At 40.4% G+C, this 13,852-nt stretch overlaps 1 long non-coding RNA gene across 2 annotated transcripts in view; it reads left to right on the forward strand.

Annotated features, from left to right (window-relative positions):
* Window positions 1-11,049, forward strand: part of LOC101416905 (uncharacterized) — a 130,480-nt gene extending 119,431 nt beyond the window's left edge. For both annotated transcript variants that reach the window (XR_011645468.1, XR_009188594.2), the window contains exon 5: window positions 10,680-11,049. This is a non-coding gene — a long non-coding RNA (uncharacterized lncRNA). The remainder of the gene's footprint in view (window positions 1-10,679) is intronic.
* The last annotated feature ends 2,803 nt before the right edge of the window (window positions 11,050-13,852 follow it).

The following is a 13,852-nucleotide window of genomic DNA, read 5'->3' on the forward strand; positions in this document are numbered from 1 at the left end:
TTAGAGTAGAATAATTTCCTTGTTAGAGGGAAAGGGCACTCAAGCACATGTCAGGAAGATCTTACATGGTCTTGGGGGGATGGTACGCTACAAAGATAACCTAGAGATCTGAAGGAAGAGTTGGCCAGATAAGGGGTGGATATGAGCAGAAGAAAGAGCATGTGTGAAGATGTGGAAGTGAGTCACACAGCATGGCACATTATTCATTCAGATAATATTTAATGAACTCTTCTATTGTGCCTTGAGCTGTTTTAAGCACAGGAAATAAAGGTGAAGAACTCCACCTTCTCACTCTATTGAAAAAACAACTTCCCTCTTTTCTGTAGGTTCAGCAGCCACTGACCCCTTAAGATCTGATGGTGGGGAGGAGTGTTGGGGCCTACCCACCATTTCAAGTACTTAGCAAGACATTCTTTTTCCAAAATGAGATAAGGCTATCCCTGTGATAAATTCTGGTATGCAAAATCTCCTTGTTCATTTTTATTTTTAATTTATTTAAAATTTTATTACTTTCAAGAAGTCTTCCTTTTGCGAAAGAGTATTAATTAGGATGTATGTTCAGTTGCATGAAACAAATTTAAAATAATAGTGGCATAAATAAGACAGTTTATTCCTTTCATTTTTAACAATGCAAGCTAGTATGGCAGTTCCATTCTGGCCAAATAAGGGGCCAGAATTTCTCTTTTAGTTGCTGTAGGATGTAATGGTTGACTGGGTGTTCCATGATGGTTCTCCACCACACCCTCATTCCACAGTAGGAAGGCAGAGAGAAAGCAGAAGGAATGTCCCTTACTTGTCCCTTGATTTCCACTTTCATCCCATTGGCCAGAATTTAGTCACATGGCCATGCTTAGGGCATAGGCAGTTGAAGAAAATAATCTATATTCTGCCTGATCTTGTGTGTAGATAAAATCAGGATTTCTGTTCATTAGAAGAAGGGAAGAATGGATATGATGGGACAACTGGCAATCTCTACAATAGAAGACTACCTGATTTTAGAAAAAGCACCAGTCTAGAAAACCATGGAGCTAACTGTATTTTTACTTCTTTCTTATTTTCCTCTTGATTCTATATTCATTTTCTCTTCATGCTCCTGCTACAGGCCTAATTCAGGTCCTCCTGAATTAGCAGCAAGGAAGAATCATGAAAAGGTTTTTTTTGTTTTTTTAAAAAATGTATTAAAGTATATCATTCATACATAAACATACATAAACAATAAGTGTATAATAATAGTTGTGAACTTACAAAACAAACATATATAACATCATGCAGGACTCTCATAACTCACCCTACCACCAATACGTTGCATTGTTGTTAAACCTTTTTAACTAATGATTAAAGAGCATTGTCAAAATATTACTACTAACCAAGTTATTTTCCCCCAACCAACCCTATCATTATTATCTTTATATCATTCATATATGAACATACATAAACAATTAAGTAGTGTATAGTAAAAGTTGTGAACTTACAAAGCAAACATGCATAACATCATACAGGGGTCCCATACATCAACCCTCCACCAGCACCTTACATTGTCGGGAGACGTTTGTTACAGATTATGAAAGAATATTGTCAAAATCTTACTACTAATCATAGTCCTTATCTTACATTTGGTGTGTTTTTCCCGCAGCCCACCCTATTATTATTTTTTAAATATATTTTTTATGACAGAAGCTGTAAACTTATAAAACAATCATGCACATGTGCAGAATTCCCAAACAACACCCCTCCATCAACACACCACAATATGACACAATGTGGTGTGTCACTTGCTACCGATAAAATAATATCATCTGATTGTTACCATGTCCATAGTGTACATGTGGCTCACATTTCCCATGCTGCCTCAGTATTAATACAGTACATCTTTGGCATAGATGCAAGTATATACTATTACTGCTAACTGTAGTCCAGAGGTCACTCCAGTTGTGTTTTTCCCATGCTTCTTCACATTTCCAACATCTTGCAGTAGTGATATACATTTGCTCTAGCTCACAAAGGATGCTCTTGCATTGTCCCATCGACCACAATTCTCATCCACCTCTTGGTTTACTGTGCTATATTCAGTTCCTAGATTATTCTCTAGCATTCTGTCAATCGGCATTTACATAACTAGACTACCATTTTCAGTCACATCCCCATTTATAAACTAGCTGTTACTCACTGTGTGTTACTATCCACTCTATACATTTCCATGCTTTTACATTAAAGCTAATTAGAACTTCTACAAACATTAAACATCAGTAGTATACTAAGTCCTCCTCTTATCTCCTTTAAGGATCCACCACCTACCACCAGGTCTGGAAGATATTTTCCAACAATTTCTTCTAAAAGTTTTATGGTTCTTGCTTTTATTTTTAGTTTTTTGATCCATTTTGAGTTAAATTTTGGATAAGGTGTCAGGTAGGAGTCCTCTTTCCTTCTTTCAGCTATGTATAATCCAATTCTTTCAGCACCATTTATTGAATGGATTGTTCTGCCTGAGCTGTGTGAGTTTGACAGGCTAGTCAAAAATCACTTGACTATAACTGTGAGGGTCTGTTTCTGAACCATCAATTTGGTTTCAGTGGCCTATTGTGTTTGTCTTTAGGCCAATACCACACAGTTTTTACCACTATAGGTAGGTATTATGATTTAAAGTCTGGAGATGAGGGTTCACTTTTCCTTTTTACGATGTTTCTGGCTATTCAGGACTCTCTACCCTTCCAAATAATTTAATGATCATGTTTTCAATGTTTTCCTTAATGCTGGTGGAATTTTTATTGGCATTGCATTGAATCTGTATATCAATTTGAGTAGAATTGACATCTTCATGATATTTAGTCTTTCAATCCATGAGCATGGAATGTTCTTCCAGTTATTTAGACCTTTTGGATGTCTTTTAACATTGAGTTGCAGTTTTCTGAATACAAGTGCTTCACATCATTGGTTAAGTTTATTCCTGACTATTTAAGTTTTATCTATCATATTTTATTTTCACCACTCTTTTGACACTTTCAGTTACTTTTATTGATATGGTCTCCATTTCTAGACTCTCTTCCAGTTCCCTCTCTCCTGTCTTTTTTTTTCAGGCTCTAGCACACCCTTTAGTATTTCCTGAAAATCTGGTCTCTTGCTTAGAAAGTCTCTCAGTTTCTGTTTATCTGTGACCATTCTAAATTTGCCCTCAGTTTTGAAAGACGATCTTGCTGGATATGAGATTCTTGGTTGGAAGTTTTTCTCTTGTAGTATCTTAAATATATCAGACCACTGTCTTCTTGCTTCCATGGTTTCTGGTGAGAAATCAGCACTTAATCTTATTGGATATCCCTTATATGGTCTGCACTGCTTTTCTCTTGCTGCTCTCAGAATTCTTTCATTGTCTTTGGCATTTGACATCCTGATGAGTATATGTCTCAGAGTTGGTCTATCTGGATTTTTTTTTTAATGGGAGTATGTTGTGCTTCTTGGACATGGATATCTTGTCCTTCAATTGGGTTGGGAAATATTCTACCATCACTTCTTCAACTATTCCTTCTGCCCCTTTTCTCTTCTCTTATCCTTCTGGGACACCCATGACACATATGTTTGCACACATTTTGCTATCATTCAGATCCCTGAAACCTTGTTCAATTTTTTCCATTCTTTTCTTCATCTGTTCTTTTGTATGTTCACTTTCAGAGGCCATTTTTTCAAGCCCACTAATCCTTTCTTCTGCCTCCTCATATCTGCTATTATATGATTCTGGTTTTTTTTTTTTTGTTAAAGATTTATTTATTTTTTTCTCTCCCCTCCACCCCCAGTTGTCTGCTCTCTGTGTCCTTTCACTGTGTTCTTCTGTGACTGCTTCTATCCTTATCAGCGGCACCGGGAATCTGTGTTTCTTTTTGTTGCCTCATCTTGTTGTGTCAGCATTCCGTGTGTGTGGCGCCATTCTTGGGCAGACTGCATTTTTTTTCGCACTGGGTGGCTCTCCTTACAGCACGCACTCCTTGCACGTGGGGCTCCCCTATGCGGGGGACACTCCTGCATGGAACAGCACTCCTTGCGTGCATCAACACTGCTCATGGGCCAGTTCCACATGGGCCAAGGAGGCCTGGGGTTTGAACCACAGACCTCCCATGTGGTAGGTGGATGCCCTATCCATTGGGCCAAGTCCTCTTCCCCCCAATGTTTATAATTTCATTTATTACACCCTTTGTTCCCATAAGATCTGCTATTTTTCTATGTATGCTTTCAAATTCTTCTTTGTGCTCATCCAGTGTCTTCTTAATATCTTTAATCTCTTTAGCCATCTCAATGAATTTATTAAGATTAGTTTGAACATCTGTGATTAGTTGTCTCAACTCCTTTATGTCATCTGGAGGCTTATCTTGCTCCTTTAACTGAGCCATAGCTTCCTGTTTCTTGGCTTGGATTGTAATTTTTTGTTGGTGTCTTGGCTTCTGGCTTACTAGAGTATTTTTTTCTGGGTGCAATTTTTTCTGTAGTTTAGGGCTTCCTGCCCTTTCTCCCTTGCTGGTTGTACAGTAGGAACTAAGCATGTAGTTGGTGCTGTAAGCTATGGAGGCTGAAGTTGCCCTCATTGCACCAGGGACCGATGAAGTTTCTTCCAACTTTCTCCTTTGCCAGGGGCAGGGAGAGAGTCATAGCTATGTAGAATAAACCAAGTGCAGGCCTAGACTTTAGTTGCCTGAAAGACTGATGAAATTTCATGTCTCTTTCTTCCCTGCCTGGGGTGGGGAAGGTGCTTCAAGTGTTGGCAGTAATCTACGCAGTGCAGGTCCAAGAAGACTGCAATTGTGCTGGTAGATTTCTGATTTTCAGTCTATGCCAGCCAAAGTTACCTGCAGTTACCTGTATAGGCTGGTGTAGAGCTCCTCAGCCTTCTCCCTGCCAGAGACAGGGCTGAAGCCTAGGCTAGGGCTGCTGGATGATCTGCATGAAAGAAACTGGTTCCTACCAACACTGAGAGTTTCAGTCAGTCTGGCTTGCCCTCAGGTTGGGTCAGAGTCAAAATGGTGGATACTGGCCTCCTTCTGACTTGGACTGGTTCACACCCCAGCTGTTCCCAGGGTTATATCTTAGTCAGCCAAGTCTACCAATCAGTAGCTGAAATTGGCAGCCAACCATCTCCTCCTCCCCTGTTTCTGGGAAATGGAGCTTCCAGTTCCAGCCATAGAATAGCTCCTGGGGTGGCTCATGCTGCCAGAGTAGGATAATCACCAGCCTCCATGGCTTGGCCCGGAGAGGCTGGTGCAGGTCCCTGCAGCTTCCTCCCTGCTGGAAGTGGCACTGGGGCCTAGGCTAGAGGTGCAATATGATCTGGATGGAAAGAAGCCAGTCCCCACCAGCCCTGGGATCCTCAGTCTGCCTGTTTCCCCTTGTGCCAGGCGCGGGGTCAAGATGGTGGCTTCCAGCCTCTTTCTGACTTGGACAGTCTCAAACTTTAGCTGTTCTCAGGATTATACTGTAGCCCACTGAATTTACTCATCGGTAGCTGAAATTGATGCCCAACCATCTCTTCCTCCCCTTTTTGGGGAAGTGGAGCTTTCAATTCCAGCCACGGAACAGCTCCCGAGGCGGCCCATGCCTCCAGTGGAGGATGGGCACTGGCCTCCGGGGCATGGAGTGCTCTACTTATGAGTCTTCTCTGCAGATGGGCCGTCTCCTCCTTCCACTCCTTCAAGGATGTTGCAGGATGCTCTTCTGGTCTCTGGGAGCCCCCATACAGGTGCTTCAGCTAGCTCCAGAGAGCTCTGGGTATTTGCTAACTACCCCGTAGCAGGAGCTGACTCTAGGAGCTCCTTACTCTGCCACCATCTTGCTGGCTCTCTCCCCATGAAAAGGTTTTTAACAAACGGAGTTACATGATCAGAGCAGTATTTTAGAAAGATTCCTTGAAATCTACTATCAGGATATACTGAAGGAGATAGAGCCTGCATCTAAGGGATAAGAGAGCTGAGATGCAAGAAAAAGCATCTAAGGTGACACTAATGGTTATGACCTGAGGAACCACTGGCAAAAATTAAGTAGAAGCAGAAGAATATAACATCTTTAGGAGGAATATGAAATTTTTACTTTAAATTCTGTTGAGTTTAAAGTGATAGAGTTAAAGTGCTAGATAGACCTGCATTTATAGATTAGGTATTAATAAAATGAAGAGCATTAACAGTAGCTTTTGAGCACAGAAAATGCCAGGGATTGAGCTCAGTGATTTTGGAATTTTCTCATTTATCCTTAGAATTGGACTAAAGGGTAGATATTATTGTCAATCCCATTTTATCTGCGATGGCTTATGTGGCAGTCAGACTCATCAGACATTTAGCGTTATGGATAGAAGTTTAGAAAGCAGGCTGGGGAGGCAGCTGTGAAAAAGTATACAACAAAAGAGTAAGGATGAGGGGACCAGTGAGCACAGGAACCATGACTTGGGATGGCAAAATGACTATGTTTATAGAGCTATCATGCGTATATGACTTATTCTCTGTGTGTGTATGTGTAGTTTGAGACTGCTGATTTCAGGACCTAAAGACCTGATCTTAGGGAAGTTGTAATCAGTATCTTTAGTGCCCAGGATGTTATAGACCCAGACAAGAATAACCATTCCCTCACTCATTTACTCCCTCATTCATTAATTTGCTCATTAATTCATTCATGTTTGTGGAGATGCTATAATGTGTCAGTCATTATTCCAGGCAATAAAGAGTTGAACTTGATCTAGTCACAGTTGTTATAGTTTTCACAGTTTAGTGAGAAATAGTGTCCCGGCTTGTATGATTTGGGCCCTAGCAGAATGTTAACAGAGATGGACAGTGTTACACGAAGAAAGAAAAAAACTAGCATTAGGCTTAAGCCATGAGTGGTAAAACAACTGGGGTTGAATCCTGAAGCTCATGCTGCAAATCATGAGTGAGGTTGGAGGTTAAGAAAGGGACATAGATGGGAGATGTTCAAGCAAATGCAACTTATTTTCCATGGGATGACATCATTTCTCCAGAGCTACTGTCAATGGCATTCACACCTTAAAGGCAAAACCTGACACCAAGTGCTTATTAGATACTCCATTGGTGCCTAGACCTATTAGTCCCTGTGGGAGAATGAAGATGTGTCAGACGTTGTTCCTATGTCCGTGTATTTATAGTAAAGCAAGGAAGTAAGGGTTTATTCGCATGAAACCACTATATCAACAATCCAGAAAAAAATGAAACCAAGTGCTAAGTACAGTGGTCCAGACACTAAAGGTGCAGGAGTTCATGAAAAGAAAAAGTTAGATTAAGATGCTGCTGAAAAAAAAAAATGGGGTGGAGGGGAGATGCTGCTGGAATTTAAAAATAAATTTAAATCTGACAGACCAGTAAAATTCAACTCAAATTGATAAGATTAGCTGTGCTTACAAGAATTAATCTTAAGAGACTGTCTAATATGTGCCTTAGCAAAATCATGGTGGGTAAAGAGGTACAAGGAGGCAAGTAAAAAATGACAAGGGAAAACGTGTAATGGGTAGTATCATAGGCTTTTAATGAAGACTTAGTGTAAGCTATTTGATGGTACCTTGAAAACACCAGCAGTCCAAGTTTTAGAATGTATGTGGAGAAGAATGTATTTAGAGAAGTGGGGAGTTCTATACTAGAAGCCTAGAGAAAAGAGACCTAAAGAAAAAGAATTTATTATATCATCTCCAGCCTAATGCAGAGAATAAGATGCCTGATCTGGCTGATGTCATCCCCTTGACAGGTAACTATATGGAACTGTGTGTCTCCAGGTGTCAGTGTTGCTACCAGCCATTAAGGGAACTAAACCAAATTTTCTTATTCTGATCCCATACTCATTCATCATCTTAGTCTTTCCACATAGATTTTCTTAAAGGAAAACATGCCAGGGAAAGAAAATTATTGCCTGGCCATTAGAGTTCTCATTTAGATTTAGAAATATGGCATTGTGAATCAATGCCCTTGAGCATGAGTCTCTGGACTAAACTAAGATGGGAACTGGATGCTGGCCTGGGTAAGCCAACTGAGCAGTGACCCCCAGACAGGCTCTGCCAGATGCCTCCTCCTCTGCTGTAATTGCACAGAGTTCAGTGTAGACTAGAGAAGTCAGATAGGACCTTGTGGAGAACATCAGGTGTTTCCTGGACTTTGAAGGGGTGGGATTTGGAGAGGTGGTGGTGCAGAAGAAAGGGGATGTCATTTTAGTTGGAGGGAGGGGCAGCAAGGGCTCCTTCTGAGCAAAGGCATGAAGACCAAGACATGATAGAAGGAATACTTGGCAATTTTGCAGCTTATTGGGTACTTCTCAGTCCTGCAGACATTTCCTTCCTCTTATCCCATCGTTTGATGCCCTGTTAGACTCTTTTTTTCTTTCTAACTTTTTCAAATTATAACACTTGTAGGTTACAGAAAAATCATGCAGACAGTGCAGAGTCCCCATATACCCCCACCTTCAAACACACAGCTTTCCCCATTATTGAGGCTTTGTATTAATGTGGTATCTTTGTTACAATGATGAAACAATAATCTTATAATTATACTATTGACTATAGTCCGTCGTTTACATTAGGGTTCACTCTTTGTACTGTACAATTCTGTTTGTTTGTTTCTAAATTTTTATTCTGGTAATGTATATAGAACCTAAAATTTCCCATTTTATTCACTTTCTATTATACAATTCACTGGTGTAATTATTCTTTCCTCCTTGTGCTAATGATATGCCCGTGCCAGTTTCCCTATACCTTTGATCTAAAGAGATGGCTATTAATGCAGTGATCAAATGAGGCTCTAAGCGAGCTCTGTTCAACTCAACTTTTAGAGACATCATGGTCAGCTACTATCAGCATATACCCTTAAGGGAGATGAATCAGACCTGGAGGGTTGCCTGAGACTTCCTGCTTGAGGCTGCCTTCCAACAGCTTGTCCAGCAGCATACAAATTTGATCTAATGTGGGCGACTCAAAGAAAATAATTTCCATGATTCTTTCATAGACACACCAGACACATATTCAGGGTATTGTCATAAATATTAATATTCAGGAAGTCTTCATAAATATTCAGTGAATATGAATATGAATGGCAAAAAGATCTCCAGACAGTCCCCAAGGAGTTCTCTGGAAAGGAATGCTTTACCTCTCCACAAGCTTCTTCTCAGTAAGGGACAAATGAGAGAATGGAGCGAAGGCGGATGATGGGAGAGAAAACAAGCTTTCCTGTGCAGCTTTCTGGGTTGACTCTGCACCTCAACTGGTTTTACAGAAGTATAATCCAAACCAGATGGCTAGCTGCCTTCCCTGCCCCATCTAATTAAATGTGGATTTATGCTGACTTCATTCATGATACTTGATCTCTGATATTTATAAAGTCCATAGAGTAGGCAACCCTTGAACCCTTTCAGATTTTCCAGTGTGGCCCTTGAAGTCAGGGTGAAGGGAAAATCATATCATTATGAATTGCTTTGTTGCTGAGATTAAAAGGAGTTTTATATCGTTGGAGGCCTAAACTGATTTTACATGAAAGGATGCATGCTGGCATTTAAATCCTAGTTCTAATTAGTATGATAAATGGATTAAGATAGCAGCACTTTTTAAATTACATTTTTACTTTTAAAATGTTAATATTAACATTTATGACATTAAGAAGGGAATGACACCATAATCCCATTACTCAAATCTCCAAAGGTTATCTTACTCTCTGATTTCGTTCTATCTTTATTCAGATGTATAGATAATGTTTGCCCAGATATCTTTATAGCACATATGTAATAGATTAATATTTGATATAATTTTCTTCATGATTCTACCTAGCGCTCATACTTTTTGTTGTAATGACTGTGTAATATTACCTCTAATTATGAAGAATTTAAAGAAAAGTAACACAGGGAAGCAGACTTGGCCCAATGGATAGGGCTTCCGCCTACCACATGGGAGGTCCGTGGTTCAAATCCCAGGCCTTCTTGGCCCGTGTGGAGCTGGCCCACGCACAATGCTGATTCATGTAAGGAGTGTCCTGACACGCAGGGGTGGCCCCTGCATAGGGGAGCCCCACGCTCATGGAGTGTGCCCCTTAAGGAAAGCCGCGCATTGCGAAAGAAAGTGCAGCCTGCCCAACAATGGTGCCACACACACAGAGAGCTGACGCAACAAGATGATGCAACAAAAAGAAACACAGATTCCCAGGGCTGCTGATAAGGATTTTGGCAGTCACAGAAGAACACACAGCGAATGGACACAGAGAGCAGACAACTGGGGGGGCGGGGGGGGGGGGGGGAGGGGAAGGCAAGCGGGAAAGGGGAGAGAAATAAATAAAAAATAAATCTTTAAAAAGATAAAATAAAGAAAAGTAACACTCTGTCCCTTTGTTGGACAAGTTATTGACATTCTCTGGAGTGTTAATTTCTTAATCTGTAAAATGTAAGTAATAAAATCTCTATCATAGAATGTGTTTGTTGACTAAAATGAGATAACATATGTATAAGACTGTACCACACTTGGTCTATGGAAGGCTAGAATCGTGGTTATTACTTTGGTTACATTAAAGGTAGAGTTCAGTGGCACAATCCCCAAAAAAGCAATTACACAAGGCTTCCAGGGAACACACGGCAACCTAGTTGAAGGAGGTGTTTTTGAAGTGTTTCTTTGTGTCTTTTAAGGTTGTCTCCGATACCAGAGAGGGACTGACTCATTGTTACTTTATTTTATAAAGGGGGAAGCTATTCATTCATTTAATAAAGAATTAAATTCCGCCCGTGAGGAAAGCCGCCCAGCGTGAAAAGAAAGTGCAGCCTGCCCAGGAATGGCACCGCCCACACTTCCCGTGCCGCTGACGACAACAGAAGAGGACAAAGAAACAAGATTCAGCAAATAGACACTAAGAACAGACAACCAGGGGAGGGGGGGAAATTAAATAAATAAATAAATCTTAAAAAAAAAAAAAGAATTAAATTCCATATCACAGAACGAGACTAGGACCAATTACACAGTATGTAGCAGAGTTGAACTAAACTTTGGAAATTCATTCATTAACCAAAGAATATTGCCTAACAATATGAATTGTCAAAAACAACATCATAACATCCTTTGCCCTTTTCCTTTAATTTATTTTCTATATGATTTACCGGAGTGAATTTTTTTATCCAATCCTCCCTTACCCCTGCTCAAATGCTTCCAAAGGGCTTCACAGCACACTTGAAACAAAATTCTGTTTTCTTATCAGCCTATACATAGCGCTACAGCATTTGGCCTCTGACAATTTCTCTACCTTCTTTCTGCTTCTCTCTTCCTAGCTTATGCCTAGGACTCCAGGCCCACTGTCCTCTTTGTCATTTCTCCAACCTGCCAAGTTTTACTCACTTCAGAATCTTTGCACATTCTGGTCTCTCTAACAGGAGCATTCTTTCTGCAGGTATACATGTGCCTTAATCCCTCACTTTATTCATGAATCCACTCAAATGTTGCAGACCTTCCCAGGCCATGTGATATAAAACAGCCCAGCACTGTCTGCCCAATCCCATTGTTATTCTCTATCTCCTCACTCTGACGTATTTTTTCTTCATGGCAGTTTTTACAATCTGTCATTATATTATCTATTAATCTGTTATTTGGCCAGTATATATCCCTCTGAAATGTAAGCTCTTAAGGGCAGAGACTTCATCTCTTTCATCACTGTAACCACCCACACACATAAAATAGTGTCTGGAACATAGCAGGTATTCAATCACTGTTTGTTGAATGCATGAATGAGTGAGTGAATAATTTCAAGTTGATACACCTCATTTTCCCTGGGAATGGCCTGCAATGGAGCATGATTCATAAAAATTGTAAAACTAGAAGAGATCTGAGAAATCAACATCTACCTCCCTGCCTAAAATGAATGAAATTGTCCGAAATTTAAGTCACTCATTCATTGCTTATCGAACCTCCATTTTTAGAGCACTCAAAGTATTAGGGAGGATTAAAAAAATGATAGCTCCTATTAATATTAATGATCTTATCATCTAATTACACACATATATAAGACAACTTAACATATGTACAGGAGAGAGCACGTCTGTTTATAGCAGGAAGGAGATAGGACATAACTCCTTCCTGCAGCATGGTGTCTTACTTAAAAGCACAAATTGCTTGGGTTCGAAGTCCTTCTCTGACATTTGTTAATTTGAGAACTCGTTACCTAACATTTCTGAACCTGAGTACTCTTCTTTAAAATAAAGGTAATAATAAATTATAAGGTTGTTATGAGGACTGTGCTTATATTCATAAAGCAGTTAGAATATTGTCTTAAAAGTTGTTGCCTAATTTGAAATTTTAAGTAAATTTTAAAAACAGTGTCCATCCACATTTCAAAACTTCAAATATAAATTTCTCTTTTTAAAGATTTATTTGATTCATATATTTCTCCCCATGCCCTTGTTGTTTAAGCTTGCTGTCTGCTGGTCTTCCTTTAGGAGACACCAGAAACTGAACCTGGGACCTCCCTTGTGGGAGGGAGGCACCTATTTATTTGAGCTATCTCTGCTCCCTGCTTTATTGTGTTTCACATGTTTTCCTCCTTGTATCTTTTGTTGCATTATCCTGTTACATCAGCTCACCGTACCAGCCCATCACATCAGCTTGCTGTCTTGCTCATCTTCTTTAGGAGGTGCCAGGAACTAAACCTGGGACCTCCCTTGTGGTAGGCAGGAGCTCAAATGCTTGAGCCACATCTGCTTCCCATAAATTTCCTTTTGAAAGTACTTTTTAAAGAAATTTTTATTGAAGTAAGAATATAATGGGAAAATACACCAAGTATAAAAGTATATCTCAACAAATTTTTTCCATTTTTTAAATTATCTATTTTAAAAAAATACATAGATCACACAAAATGTTACATTAAAAATATGAAGTTCCCATATTCCCCACTCCTTACACCCCCACTCCTCCCACATTAACAACTTCTTTCATTAGTGTGGTACATTCACTGCATTTGATGAATACATTTTGGAGCATTACTACACAACATGGTATGTTGTCTATGTTGAGGTTCACACTCTCTCCCAGTCCATTCAGTGGGCCATGGCAGGATATACAATGTCTCGCATCTGTCCCTGCAATATCACTGAGGACAACTCCAACGCCCGAAAATGCTCCAATATCACACTCCCTTTTCTCTCTCCTTGCCTTTACCACCCCCTGTGGCCACCATCTCCACATCAATTATACAATTTCTTCAATTGTCAGAGTCACAATAATTCTATAGTAGAATACCGGTAAGTCCACTCCAATCCACATTTTGTTCCTCCATCCTGAGGACCCTGGGATGGCAATGTCCACTCCACCTCTAAATTGAGAGGGGGCTTAGATCCCACATGGCTGATGGATGGAACTCTCCTGCTTGCAACTGTAGACTCTCTTGGTCCCTTGGTCTTATGGTTGACCATCCTCACCTACCTGTTAGCTGACCTGGGTAAGTCCAACAAACTGGAGAGTAGGCATTGCAACTCCACTGAGGCTCAAAGCCCAGCTGGCACATGGCCAGTCCAGAGATTCAAGTCTCCTCAGCATACACCAACTCCAGCACCAACCACAGGCTCAACAAAAGTGACAGAAGATGCGTGTGTAGAGAGGTCACATCTGTGTCCAACTCCATCACATTCAGGAACACAAATTCCAAACTAGAGCCCACTGGCAAGGCACCAAACCCCAGAGCCATCTGCCATGACTGTAGGACCTGGGTGTCTCCATAGCCCTCAGGAGCACCACTACCTGGGGTTGCATCCACCTTGGCTGTCTTTGAGATACTGCTGAGATGTGCATAAGTGTGACCCCTCTGATGATCTCCCAATTTACCCTGAAGTCTCTTAGCCATATAAACTCATTTGTCTTTACCATTTCTCCCTT

This window comes from Dasypus novemcinctus, chromosome 13 (genome assembly GCF_030445035.2).
Source record: "Dasypus novemcinctus isolate mDasNov1 chromosome 13, mDasNov1.1.hap2, whole genome shotgun sequence".
In the NCBI taxonomy this organism is placed as follows: domain Eukaryota; kingdom Metazoa; phylum Chordata; class Mammalia; order Cingulata; family Dasypodidae; genus Dasypus; species Dasypus novemcinctus.